Source organism: Heptranchias perlo, unplaced genomic scaffold (genome assembly GCF_035084215.1).
Source record: "Heptranchias perlo isolate sHepPer1 unplaced genomic scaffold, sHepPer1.hap1 HAP1_SCAFFOLD_507, whole genome shotgun sequence".
NCBI lineage: Eukaryota > Metazoa > Chordata > Chondrichthyes > Hexanchiformes > Hexanchidae > Heptranchias > Heptranchias perlo.
This window is the reverse complement of record NW_027139524.1, coordinates 100,107-113,649: the sequence shown is the minus strand read 5'-3', so window position 1 is coordinate 113,649 and position 13,543 is coordinate 100,107. Positions and strand designations below refer to the sequence as shown.

General features: G+C 42.8%; 1 protein-coding gene across 5 annotated transcripts in view; it reads left to right on the top strand.

Annotated features, from left to right (window-relative positions):
• Positions 1–7,604: 7,604 nt before the first annotated feature.
• Positions 7,605–13,543, top strand: part of srrm2 (serine/arginine repetitive matrix 2) — a 43,750-nt gene continuing 37,811 nt past the window's right edge. For 4 of the 5 annotated variants that reach the window (XM_067979791.1, XM_067979790.1, XM_067979788.1 and 1 more), the window contains exon 1: positions 7,606–7,789. The gene's annotated coding sequence lies outside the window, so the exon portion shown is untranslated. Of the gene's footprint in view, positions 7,790–13,543 lie in introns of all 5 variants that reach the window. The other variant, XM_067979789.1, reaches the window with a different exon arrangement.

The window sequence follows — 13,543 nt, the reverse complement described above, 5'->3', positions numbered from 1 at the left end:
ATGGACATGGACTGTTATACAATGGGTTTATATGGACATGGACTGTTATACAATGGGTTTATATGGACATGGACTGTTATACAATGGGTTTATATGGACATGGACTGTTATACAATGGGTTTATATGGACATGGACTGTTATACAATGTGTTTATATGGACATGGACTGTTATACAATGGGTTTATATGGACATGGACTGTTATACAATGCGTTTATATGGACATGGACTGTTATACAATGGGTTTATATGGACATGGACTGTTATACAATGGGTTTATATGGACATGGACTGTTATACAATGGGTTTATATGGACATGGACTGTTATACAATGGGTTTATATGGACATGGACTGTTATACAATGTGTTTATATGGACATGGACTGTTATACAATGGGTTTATATGGAAATGGAATGTTATATAATGGATTTGTATGGACATGGAATGTTATACAGTGGGTTTATATGGACATGGATTGTTATACAATGGGTTTATATGGACATGGACTGTTATACAATGGGTTTATATGGGGATGGACTGTTGTACAATGGGTTGATCTGGACATGGAATGTTATATGATGGGTTTATATGGACATGGACTGTTATACAGTGGGTTTATATGGACATGGAATGTTATATAATGGGTTTATATGGAAATGGAATGTAATATAATGGGTTTATATGGACATGGACTGTTATACAGTGGGTTTATATGGACATATACTGTTATACAATGGGTTTATATGGACATGGACTGTTATACAATGGGTTTATATGGACATGGACTGTTATACAATGGGTTTATATGGAAATGGAATGTTATATAATGGATTTGTATGGACATGGAATGTTATACAGTGGGTTTATATGGACATGGATTGTTATACAATGGGTTTATATGGACATGGACTGTTATACAATGGGTTTATATGGACATGGACTGTTATACAATGGGTTTATATGGACATGGACTGTTATACAATGGGTTTATATGGACATGGACTGTTGTACAATGGGTTGATCTGGACATGGAATGTTATATGATGGGTTTATATGGACATGGACTGTTATACAGTGGGTTTATATGGACATGGATTGTTATACAATGGGTTTATATGGACATGGACTGTTATACAATGGGTTTATATGGACATGGACTGTTGTACAATGGGTTGATCTGGACATGGAATGTTATATGATGGGTTTATATGGACATGGACTGTTATACAGTGGGTTTATATGGACATGGAATGTTATATAATGGGTTTATATGGAAATGGAATGTTATACAATGGGTTTATATTTAATGGAATGTTATACAATGGGTTTATATGGACATGGACTGTTATACAATGGGTTTATATGGACATGGGCTGTTATACAATGGGTTTATATGGACATGGACTGTTATACAATGGGTTTATATGGACATGGACTGTTATACAATGGGTTTATATGGACATGGACTGTTATTCAATGGGTTTATATGGACATGGACTATTATACAATGGGTTTATATGGACATGGACTGTTATACAATGGGTTTATATGGACATGGACTGTTATACAATGGGTTTATATGGACATGGACTGTTATACAATGGGTTTATATGGACATGGACTGTTATACAATGGGTTTATATGGACATGGACTGTTATACAATGGGTTTATATGGACATGGACTGTTATACAATGTGTTTATATGGACATGGACTGTTATACAATGGGTTTATATGGACATGGACTGTTATACAATGGGTTTATATGGACATCGACTGTTATACAATGGGTTTATATGGACATGGACTGTTATAGAATGGGTTCATATGGACATGGACTGTTTTAGAATGGGTTTATATGGTTCATGATCAGATCACTCCTGAATCTTTTCTACTCAAATGAATACCTGCCATGTTTGTGCAACCTGTCCTTATCATTCTGATTAACCTGTGCTTCCCCCACTCCAAGGCCAATATAACATTCCTGAACCGTGCCCAGAACTGAATGCAGATCTCCAGAAGTTGCCTGACCAGAGCTCTGTCCAGCTGTAACATAACTTCCACACCTTGGTATTCCAATTGTCTTCAGATAACATAAGAAACTGGAGCAGGAGTAGACCATTTGGCCCCTCGAGCCTGCTCCACCATTCAATCAAATCATGGCCGATCTTCGACCTCAACTCCACTTTCCCCCCCGATCCCCATATCCCTTGATTCCCCTCGAATCCAAAAATCTATCGATCTCAGCCTTGAATATACTCAGTGACTGAACATCCACAGCCCTCTGGGGTAGAGAATTCCAAAGATTCACCACCCTCTGAGTGAAGAAATTCCTCCTCATCTCAGTCTTGAATGGCCGACCCCTTATCCTGAGACTATTCCCCCTAGTTCTCGACTCTCCAGCCAGGGGATACAATCTCTCAGCATCTACCCAGTGAAGCTCGTTCAGGATCTTATATGTTTCAATGAGATCACCTCTCATTCTTCTGAACTCCAGAGAGTCTCAGCCCATTCTACTCAATCTCTCCTCATAGGACAACCCTCTCATCCCAGGAATCAATCTGGTGAACCTTCGTTGCATCCCCTCTAAGGCAAGTATATCCTTCCTTAGATAAGGAGACCAAAACCCTGTACAATTGTAGCAAGACTTCCTTACTCTTGTACTCCAACTCCCTTGTAATAAAGGCCAACATACCATTTCCCTTCCTAATTTCTTGCTGTACCTCCATGTTAACTTTTTGTGTTTCTTATACAAGGACACCCAAATCTCTCTGAACACCAACATTTAATAGTTTCTCATCATTTAAAAAATATTCTGTTTTTCTATTCTTCCTACCAAAGTGAATAACTTCACATTTCACTCCATCTGACACCTTCTCACCCACTCACTTAACCTGTCGATATCCCTTTGCAGACTCTCTGTGTCCTCCTCACAGCTTACTTTCCCACCTAGCTTTGTATCATCAGCAAACTTGGATACATTACACTCGGTCCCTTCATCTAAGTCATTAATATAGATTGTAAATAGCTGAGGCCCGAGCACTGATCCCTGCGACACCCCACTAGTTACAGCCTGCCAACCTGAGAATGACCCGTTTATCCCTACTCTCTGTTTTCTGTCCGTTAACCAATCCTCTATCCATGTTAATATATTACCCCCAATCCCATGAGCCCTTATCTGGTGTAACAACCTTTTGTGTGGCACCTTATCGAATGCCTTTTGTAAATCCAAATATACTACATCCACTGGTTCTCCTTTATCTACCCTGCTGGTTACATCCTCAAAAAACTCTAATAAATTTGTCAAACACGATTTCCCTTTCATAAAACCATGTTGACTCTGCCTAATCATATTATGATTTTCTTAGTGCCCTGTTACCACTTCCTTAATAATGGATTCCAGCATTTTCCCGATGACTGATGTCAGGCTAACTGGCCTGTAGTTCCCTGTTTTCTCTCTCCCTCCTTTCTTGAATGGCGGGGTTACATTTGCCACCTTCCAATCCACGGGGACCGTTCCAGAAACGAGGGAATTCAGGAAGATCACAACCAATGCGTCCACTATCTCTGCAGCCAGCTCTTTTCGAACCCTCGGATGTCGGCCATCAGGTCCAGGGGATTTGTCGGCTGGATGAAGACCAACGTTCTGAACTTGGAGGTGGTGTGGTTCCCATGGACCTGCTGCCCTTCTCCTTCCAAATGGTGGAGGTGGCAGATTTGGGAGGTGCTGTCGAAGAAGCCTTGGCGAGCTGCTCTGGATAGGACACAGTGCAGCCACGGTGCGCTGGTGATTGAGGGTTAGGCTAGTGGATAGGAAGGCAATCGAAGTCCAAGAGCTGAGAGGTTATAAATATCAGGAAAGACTGAACAGGCTGGGGCTCTTTTCTCCAGAAAAGAGAAGACTGAGGGGTGACCTGATCGAGGTCTTTAAGATTATGAAAGGGTTCGATCGGATAGACGCAGAGAAGATGTTTCCACTTGTGGGGGGAGAGACCAGAACTAGGGGGCCATAAATATAAGATAGTCACTAATAAATCCAATTGGGGAATTCAGGAGAAACTTCTTTACCCAGAGAGTGGTGAGAATGTGGAACTCGCTCCCACAAGGAGTAGTTGAGGCGAATAGTGTAGATGGATTTAAGGGGAGGCTGGATAAACACATGAGGGAGAAAGGAATGGAAGGAGAGGGTGAGGTGGGAGGGGAGGGAGGAGGCTCGTGTGGAGCATAAACCCCAGTATGGAGCAGTTGGGCCGAATGGCCTATTTCTGTGCTGCAGACTCGATGCAACGGCCTCGGGTAGTACTTCACTGAGCTGTGAGACGCTTTGGGACGTCCTGAGGCGGTGAAAGGTGCTGTAGAAATGGGAGTCCGTTCTTTATTTACAGATGGGCACTGAGAGTTCTTGGCATCGCCTCCCCGGGCACCCGGAGTGTGAAGCTGGCCGGCAGATGCTGTGTTGGATCTTGTGTCACCCAGTTATTGGAACATATAAGATTCTGAGGGGGCTAGACAGGGTAGATGCTGAGAGGATGTTTCCCCTCATCGGGGAATCTAGAACTCGGGGGACATAGTCTCAGAATAAGGGGTCGCCCATTTAAGACGGAGATGAGGAGAAATTTCTTCTCTCGGAGGGTCGTGAATCTTTGGAATTCTCCACCCCAAAGAGCTGTGGAGGCTGAGTCATTGAATATATTCAAGGCTGAGTCAGACACATTTTTGATCAGCAAGGGAGTCGAAGGATATGGGGAAAGGGCGGGAAAGCGGAGTTGAGGCCAGAATCAACATCCTGGGGGTCACCATTGACCAGAAACTTAACTGGACCAGCCACATGTAGCTACAAGAGCAGGTCAGAGGCTGGGTATTCTGCGGCGAGTGACTCACCTCCTGACTCCCCAAAGCCTTTCCACCATCTACAAGGCACAAGTCAGGAGTGTGATGGAATACTCTCCACTTGCCTGGATGAGTGCAGCTCCAACAACACTCAAGAAGCTCGACGCCATCCAGGACAAAGCAGCCCGCTTGATTGGCACCCCATCCACCACCCTAAACATTCACTCCCTTCACCACCAGCGCACCGTGGCTGCAGTGTGTACCATCCACAGGATGCACTGCAGCAACTCGCCAAGGCTTCTTCGACAGCACCTCCCAAACCCACGACCTCTGCCACTTAGAAGGACAAGGGCAGCAGGCACATGGGAACAACACCACCTGCACGTTCCCCTCCGAGTCACACACCATCCCGACTTGGAAATATATCGGCCGTTCCTTCATCGTCGCTGGGTCAAAATCCTGGAACTCCCTTCCTAACAGCACTGTGGGAGAACCTTCACCACACGGACTGCAGCGGTTCAAGAAGGCAGCTCACCACCACTTTCTCAAGGGCAATTAGGGATGGGCAATAAATGCCGGCCTCGCCGCATCCCATGAACAAATAATAAAAAACAATCAGATCAGCCATGATCTCACTGAATGGCGGAGCAGGCTCGAAGGGCCAAATGGCCTACTTCTGCTCCTATCTCTTACGTTCTTGTGTTCATTCGCTGCGTGGAAACATTTTTTGCTCATCTCCCCTCTAATTCTTTTGCCAGTTGCCTTAAATCTGTGTCCTCTGGTTACCGACCCTCCTGCCACTGGAAACTTCCTATTTACTCTATCAAAACCTTTCATTATTTTGAACAGATCTATCAAATCTTCCCTTAACCGTCTCTGCTCGAAGGAGAACAATCCTAAGGAGAAGGTTAAGGGGAGATTTGAAAGAGGAGTTTACAATCATGTGGGGTTTTGATAGAGTAAATAAGGAGAAACTTCTGGCAGGAGGGTCGGTAACCAGAGGACCCAGATTTAAGGTAATTGGCAAAAGAACCAGAGGGGGAGATGAGGAGAAATGCCTTTAAACGCAGTGAGTTGTGATGATCTGGCATTCACTGCCTGAAAGGGCGGTGGAAGCAGATTCAATAATAACTTTCAAAGGGGGAAATGGATAAACACTTGAAGGGAAAAAAATTGCAGGGCTACGGGGAAAGAGCAGGGGGAGAGTGGGACCAATTGGAGAGTTCTTTCAAAGAGCCGGTACAGGCACGATGGGCCAAATGGCCTCCTTTTGTGCTGGATGATTCTATGATTCGAAGACTGGTTTCTATTTTCTATATATTCTTTTACCTAAAACATATTTTAAAATCCGATCTGCCTGCTCACAAAACCTGTTGTCATACTTTGTGCTAACTTAGTCCCATCATAAATTCCTATGTAAACATGTCACGCTGTGTCTAGTCCCTCCCAGTTCCTCAACCTGCACTGCAGAGAGATATCTCTGCTTCCCAAGTTTAACTATGAATATACAATCAAGGAAGAAAGAACTTGCATTTTTATAGCGCCTTTCATAACCCCAGGACGTCCCAAAGCGCGTCAGAACCAATGAAGTACTTTTGAAGTGTCGTGACTGTTGTAATGTAGGGAAGCGCGCAGCCAATCTGCGCACAGCAAGATCCCACAAACGGCAATGAGATAAATGACCCAGATAATCTATTTTTTTAGTGATGTTTGTTGAGGGATAAATATTGGCCCCGGGACGCCGGGGAGAACTCCCCCTGCTCATAGTGGCTGTGGGATTTTTCTTCCACCTGAGAGGGCAGCCGGGGCCCTTGGTTTAATGTCTCATCCGAAAGACGGCACCTCTGACAGTGCAGCTCTCCCTCAGGACTGACAGGACGGCGCGGCGCTCCCTCAGCGCCGACCCTCCGACGGCGCGGCGCTCCCTCAGCGCCGACCCTCCGACGGCGCGGCGCTCCCTCAGCGCCGGGGCGACCGGCCTGGATTACGGGGGGGCTCGAGTCTCTGGAGTGTGTGCGGGGCTCGAACCCACGACCTGCTGACTCGGAGGCGAGAGCGTGAGACCGACGGAGGCATGGTTCGGGGAAAAAAACTTGCAGGGCTTTGGCGGTGGGGGGGGAAAGTGGGACTCATTGGACAGCTCTTGCAACGAGCCGGCACAGGCACGATGGGCTGAATGGCCTCCTCCCGCACTATACCCTGCTACGATAAGGGGGTGCGGTCCAGTGTGGGGGTGTTTGGGTTTCCTCCAGGCCAACGAACAGGGACCCTTGTTCCTTTTCCCCCTCCTCTCCACACCCCACCCCCCCCTCAAAATAAAGTATATTCCCCTTTAAGACCCACCCCCCCCATTCAGCCCTGGTCAAGGGGAGGTGGTGAGTGAATGGGACAATGTCTCCCGCGGCGCCCTGTGGGAGTTGTAGTCCGCGGGGGTGCGGGCTCCCCATTCATTCCAATGGCACCAGCCGGCGGGCGGGAACTCCATTTCCCGTCAGCCTCGCCGCACTTGCGCGTTGTGCGTTGCGCGGCGGCGGCGGCGGCGGGGCTGGAGGCGGCGAACTACATTTCCCGTCAGCCTCCCGGCCCGCGCCTGCGCGCCAGGCGAGGAGCGGCCCGGGCTCTCCCGCTCCCCCTCCCCCCCCCTCGCCTCTGGCGCGGCGCCCCCTGGGAGTTGTAGTCCGCCGAGCCGAGGGCGCGGGTCGGCGCGGCCGGGGCTGGCCGGCGCGGGGAACTACAACTCCCGGCAGGCTGGGCGCGGCCCTCCCTCTCTCCCCCTCTCCCCGCCGGGAGCTGCGTCTTCGCTCGGATTCCGTCTCCATGTTGGTGTCGCAGTGAAGAGAGAGAGAGAAGGAGCCGCACCGACTCCCCGCGACCGATCGCCTGATCCCCCTCCCCACCACCATCTCCCCACCCTTCTCCCATTCCCCCCCCCCTCCCCGCCCGGGCAGCGGCGACCAGGTCAGTCTCCGAGGCAACTCGGGCCGCCGGCGGGAGGAGCGGCTAGGCCGCGGGTAGAGCCTCGGCCTCTCGTACCGGGCGCTCCGCGGGGAGGGAGGGAGGGAGCGGGGCGGGCGGGGTTTCCGCTCCAGGATGGTCGTTTTAAGTTAAAACCGTAACTGATTCAAATTTAAACCATAACTGTTTTAAACCATGGCTTTTTTTCATTTTAAACCACAACTATTTCAAATTTAAACCATAACTATTTTAAATTGACACCATAACTATCTTAAACCATAATTATTTCAAATTTAAACCATAACTACTTCAAATATAAACCATAATTCAAACCATAACTATTTCAAACCATAACTATTTCAAATTTAAACCATAATTAAAACCATAACTATTTCAAATTTAAACCATAATTAAAACCATAACTATTTCAAATTTAAACCATAATTAAAACCATAACTATTTTAAATTGACACCACAACTATCTTAAACCATAATTATTTCAAATTTAAACCATAACTATTTTAAATTGACACCATAACTATCTTAAACCATAATTATTTCAAATTTAAACCATAACTAAAATCATAACTATTTCAAATTTAAACTATAACTATTTTAAATTGACACCACAACTATCTTAAACCATAATTATTTCAAATTTAAACCATAACTATTTCAAATTTAAACCATAACTATTTCAAACCATAACTATTTCAAATTAAAATCATAACTATTTCAAATTTAAACTATAACTGTTTTAAATTGACACCATAACTGTCTTAAACCATAATTATTTCAAATTTAAACCATAACTATTTTAAATTGACACCATAACTATCTTAAACCATAACTATTTCAAATTTAATCCATAACTATTTTAAATTGACACCATAACGATCTTAAACCATAACTATTTCAAATTTAAACCATAACTATTTCAAATTTAAACCATAATTAAAACCATAACTATTTCAAATTTAAACCATAACTTTCAAATTTAAACCATAACTAAAACCATAATTATTTCAAATTTAAACCATAATTAAAACCATAATTATTTCAAATTTAAACCATAACTATTTTAAATTGACACCATAACTATCTTATCCATAATTATTTCAAATTTAAACCACAACTATTTTAAATTGACACCATAACTATCATCCATAATTATTTCAAATTTAAACCATAACTATTTTAAACCATAAGTATTTCTATTTTAAACCATAACTTTCAAATTTAAACCATAACTATTTTAGACCATAGCTTTCAAATTTAAACCATAACTAAAACCATAACTATTTCAAATTTAAACCATAACTAAAACCATAACTATTTCAAATTTAAACCATAACTAAAACCATAACTATTTCATATTTAAACTATAACTGTTTTAAATTGACACCGTAAACCATAACTATTTTCATTTTAAACCATAACTTTTAAATTGACACCGTATCTATTTTAACCCATAATTGGTTTAAATTGACACCATAACCATTTTAAACCATAACTATTTAAAATTTAAACCATAACTACCTAAAACCGTAACTATTTTCATTTTCAACCATAACTTTCAATTTTAAACCCTGACTTTTAAATTAAAACCATAACTATTGTAACTTAAAATCACAACTCTCTGAAATATATTTTTTCATTAACTTCCTTGAAATTGTAATTTATTTGCAGCTTCCATTGGCTTTAAATGCCATCAAATTTTTTTAAAACCCTTTAATAGTAAATCGAGGAGTTTTAAAAAACACTTTTTTCTAAATACTGAAATTATCAGAGTCAGAAATGGGTTTTTAAGATAAATCTCTTCAAATTTTTGAGCATTCAATTTCTTGACTGATTTTTGACGAATGCGTAGAATAAAATTCATTATAATTCCATGAATTCTTAATTTGTATTTCACTTAATATTTATTTTCTTTTAAAATCCTTTAACTGCAATGCTATAATTGTTTAAAACTAATGTTTTAAAAAAAATATTAAAAATCTTGACCTCTGCCGTGCAATTCCTGTCATCTTGTGTGACAGATTCCCACATCCACCTTTACAGTGGGGGAGCCTATGTAAACAGTCACGCTGTAACGGCCACCAGTTGAGGGGCTGCAGTGCTGCCACAGGCAGGAGGGTGTAACAAGTTTACATAGGCAGTTTCCATTGTAAATATGGACGTAAGAATTTATAATGGAAATAGAGGCATGCATTTTGTCAGGAAGAATCAGGAGACTTGTTAGCAATCTTTGAAGCCCATGGAATTAAAGGGACAGTGACAGTATGGATATAAAATTGGCGAAGGGACAGAAAGCAGGGAGTAGTGGTGAACGGTTGTTTTTCAGACAGGAGGGAGGTGTACAGTGGTGTTCCCCAGGGGTCAGTATGAGGACCGCTGCTCTTTTTGATATATATTAATGACCTGAACTTGAGTATAGTGGGTATAATTTCAAAATTTGCAGATGGCACGAAACTCGGAAATATAGTACACAATGTGGAGGATAGTAACAGGCTTCAGGAGGATATAAACAGACTAGTGAAATGGGAAGACACATGGCAGACGAAATTTAATGCAGAGAAGTGTGAAGTGATTCATTTTAGTAGGAAGAATGAAGAGAGGCAATATAAACTAAATGGTACAATTTTAAAGGGGGTGCAGGAACAGAGAGACCTGGGGGTGTACGTACACCAATCTTTGAAGGTGGCAGGACAAGTTGAGAAGGCTGTTAAAGCAGACGGGATCCTGGACTTTATAAATAGAGGCATAGAGTACAAAACAAGGGAGTTATGCTAAACCTTTATAAAACACTGGTTAGGCCTCAGCTGAAGTATTGTGTCCAATTCGGGGCACCACACTTTAGGGAGGATATCAAGGCTCTGGAGAGGGTGCGGAGGAGATTTACCAGAATGGGACCAGGGACGAGGGACTTCAGTTATGTGGAGAGACAGGAGAAGCTGGGATTGTTCTCCTCAGAGCAGAGAAGGTTATGGGGAGATTTGATCGAGGCATTCAAAATCATGAAGGGTTTTGATAGAGTAAATAAGGAGAAACTTTCCAGTGGCAGGAGGGTCGGGAACCAGAGGACCCAGATTTAAGATAATCGGGTAAAGAACCTGAGACGAGGAGACTTTTTTTATGCAGTGAGTTGTGATGATCTGGAATTCACTGCCTGAAAGGGCGGTGGAAGCAGATTCAATAATAACTTTCAAAAGGGAATTGGATAAATACTTGAAGGGGAAAAGTTTGCAGGGGTACGGGGAAAGAGCAGGGGAGTGGGATTGACTGGAGAGCTCTTTCAAAGAACAGGCACGATGGGCCAAATAGCCGCCTCCTGTGCTGTGTGATTCTATTGCTTTAAGATGACTGAATTCTGTCTGAGCACGTAACCAGGGAGGTCGACTATTTTAATGAACTGGAAGAAATTAATTAACATAACAATTAAAAGGGATTTAATTCATTGTGCTATTCTAAAAGATGATTGTCATCAAAGAATTAATTCTGTAAAGAAATTAAACGTTTTACATAATTGAGATATGAAGCAATTCATTGTATTTAAAAAAAACCCGTGACTGACTACTTTAGGAATTTATTTAGTTAATTAATTAATTCCCCGTGGAACTGCTCACAGTTAATTGGTGAGTGTAAGTTTTTTTTAAAACTATATAAGATGGTGACTGAGATGCATGAGACTTTAGGAACATGCTCCACGGTGCCTCCTGGAGGCTAGAGCCTGTAGTTACATTGTGACGGTTGACATAGGAAAATTCAACAGGAAACGTCAACGTAGCAATTTACGGTGGGACATGTCACAAAAGTGTGACCGGGAATTATGCATTTTAATACATGAGAATTTTAAGAAATTCATCCATTTTTATAATAGAAAGAAAGACTTGCATTTATATAGTGCCTTTCATGACTTCAGAACTTTACAGCCAATTTGCACACAGCAAGCTCCCACAAACAGCCACGCGATAGCGACCAGATAATTTTTTTTTAGTGATGTTGGTTGAGGGAGAAATATCGGCGCCAAGACTCCGGGGAGAACTCCTCTGATGTTCTTAGAAATAGTGGCCATGGGATCTTTTACGTCCACATGAGGGGGTAGACGGAGCCTCGGTTTAACGTCTCAACCGAAAGACGTTTGAAGGATTTCAAAGTTGTAAAGCACGTTTGGAAGACACTTGTGATTTGAAACAGTGACCATTTTGAAGATTTAATTTGAATACCAAAACTTTGACTGTAACAATGAGAGGATTTAATTTATTAAAAATTACATTTCAGTTCAAGAAATTTATTACACTAAAAAAAATGGCAATTTTAAAGATGGTAACTGAGACACGAGTTAATCTCCCGCAGGGCTGGTGAAACGGGCAATAATTGGACTAGAGTCTCCATTTTAAACCCGTACATTCTGACCTTTTAAAGGGGGTGCAGGAACAGGCAGACCTGGGGGCTTCTGTACACACATCTCCGAAGGTTGTTAAAAAGGCATCTGGCTTTGTAAATAGATGTAAGGAATCTTACAACACCAGGTTATAGTCCAACAATTTTATTTTAAAATCACAAGCTTTCGGAGATTATCCCCTTCGTCAGGTGAATGAGTGAAAGGTTCTCAAATCGCATATCTTATATTAGGCTGGGACACCATCACACCAATCAAAAGGTGTCGTTGGTGTTCAAACAGGCCAGTCACGGAGAACAGCACGTCCCAGTACACTGGATATACATTGTGTCAATTACACAGACAGAGAGAAAGAGACCCAAATGGCAGAGAGAGAGTATTAAAAACAGATAACTTTTTTTCCCTTTTGCTGGTGGGGTTACGTACAGTGTGACATGAACCCAAGATCCCGGTTGAGGCTGTCCTCATGGGTGCGGAACTTGGCTATCAACTTCTGCTCGACGATTTTGCGTTGTCGTGTGTCTCGAAGGCCGCCTTGGATTGCTCTTGGATAGAGCTGGCACAGGCACGATGGGCTGAATGGCCTCCTCCTGTGCTGTGTTATTCTGAGATCTTTCATATGTTACAGATAGCTTCAATCGTAGAAAGTTTACAGCACGGAAGGAGGCCATTCGGCCCATCGGGTCCGCACTGGTTCTATCCAAGAGCAATCCAGCCAGTCCCACTCCCCCGCCCTTTCCCTGTAGCCCTGCAAATTTTTTCCTTTCAAGGACCTATCCAGTTCCCTTTTGAAGGCCATGATTGAATCTGCCTCCACCACCCCCTCGGGCAGTGCATTCCAGATCCTCACCACTCGCTGGGTAAAAAAGTTTCTCCTCATCTCACCTTTGGCTCTTTTGCCAATCACCTTAAATCTGTGTCCTCTGGTTCTTGACCCTTCCGCCAATGGGAACAGTTTCTCTCTATCTACTCTGTCTGGACCCTTCATGATTTATAAATTGAGTTTCCCTTAATTATAACATTTAATAATCAGGTTTAATGTTTTTTTTTGGAACAATTAAATTCCTTGACGCACCCACCTTTTCCGCAACAGTTTACGAAATCAAACACCTTCAGGATAAAATTTTGAAGTCACCCCTTCAAAAATGAAAATTGCAGTCAGTGTTCAGCATTTGTTTTAAACTTAGTAACTAAATACATTTTTGAACTATCCTTCCCTTTATAATCTCCTCAGCAACTCTTGAACTTCACCCTGTAATTGACTGAGATGCGCAGAACAAGATGATTCCAGGTTCCATTCCTGGCTTCTGGGAGTGTTTGATGGGACAGTGTAGAGGGAGCTTTACTCTGTATCT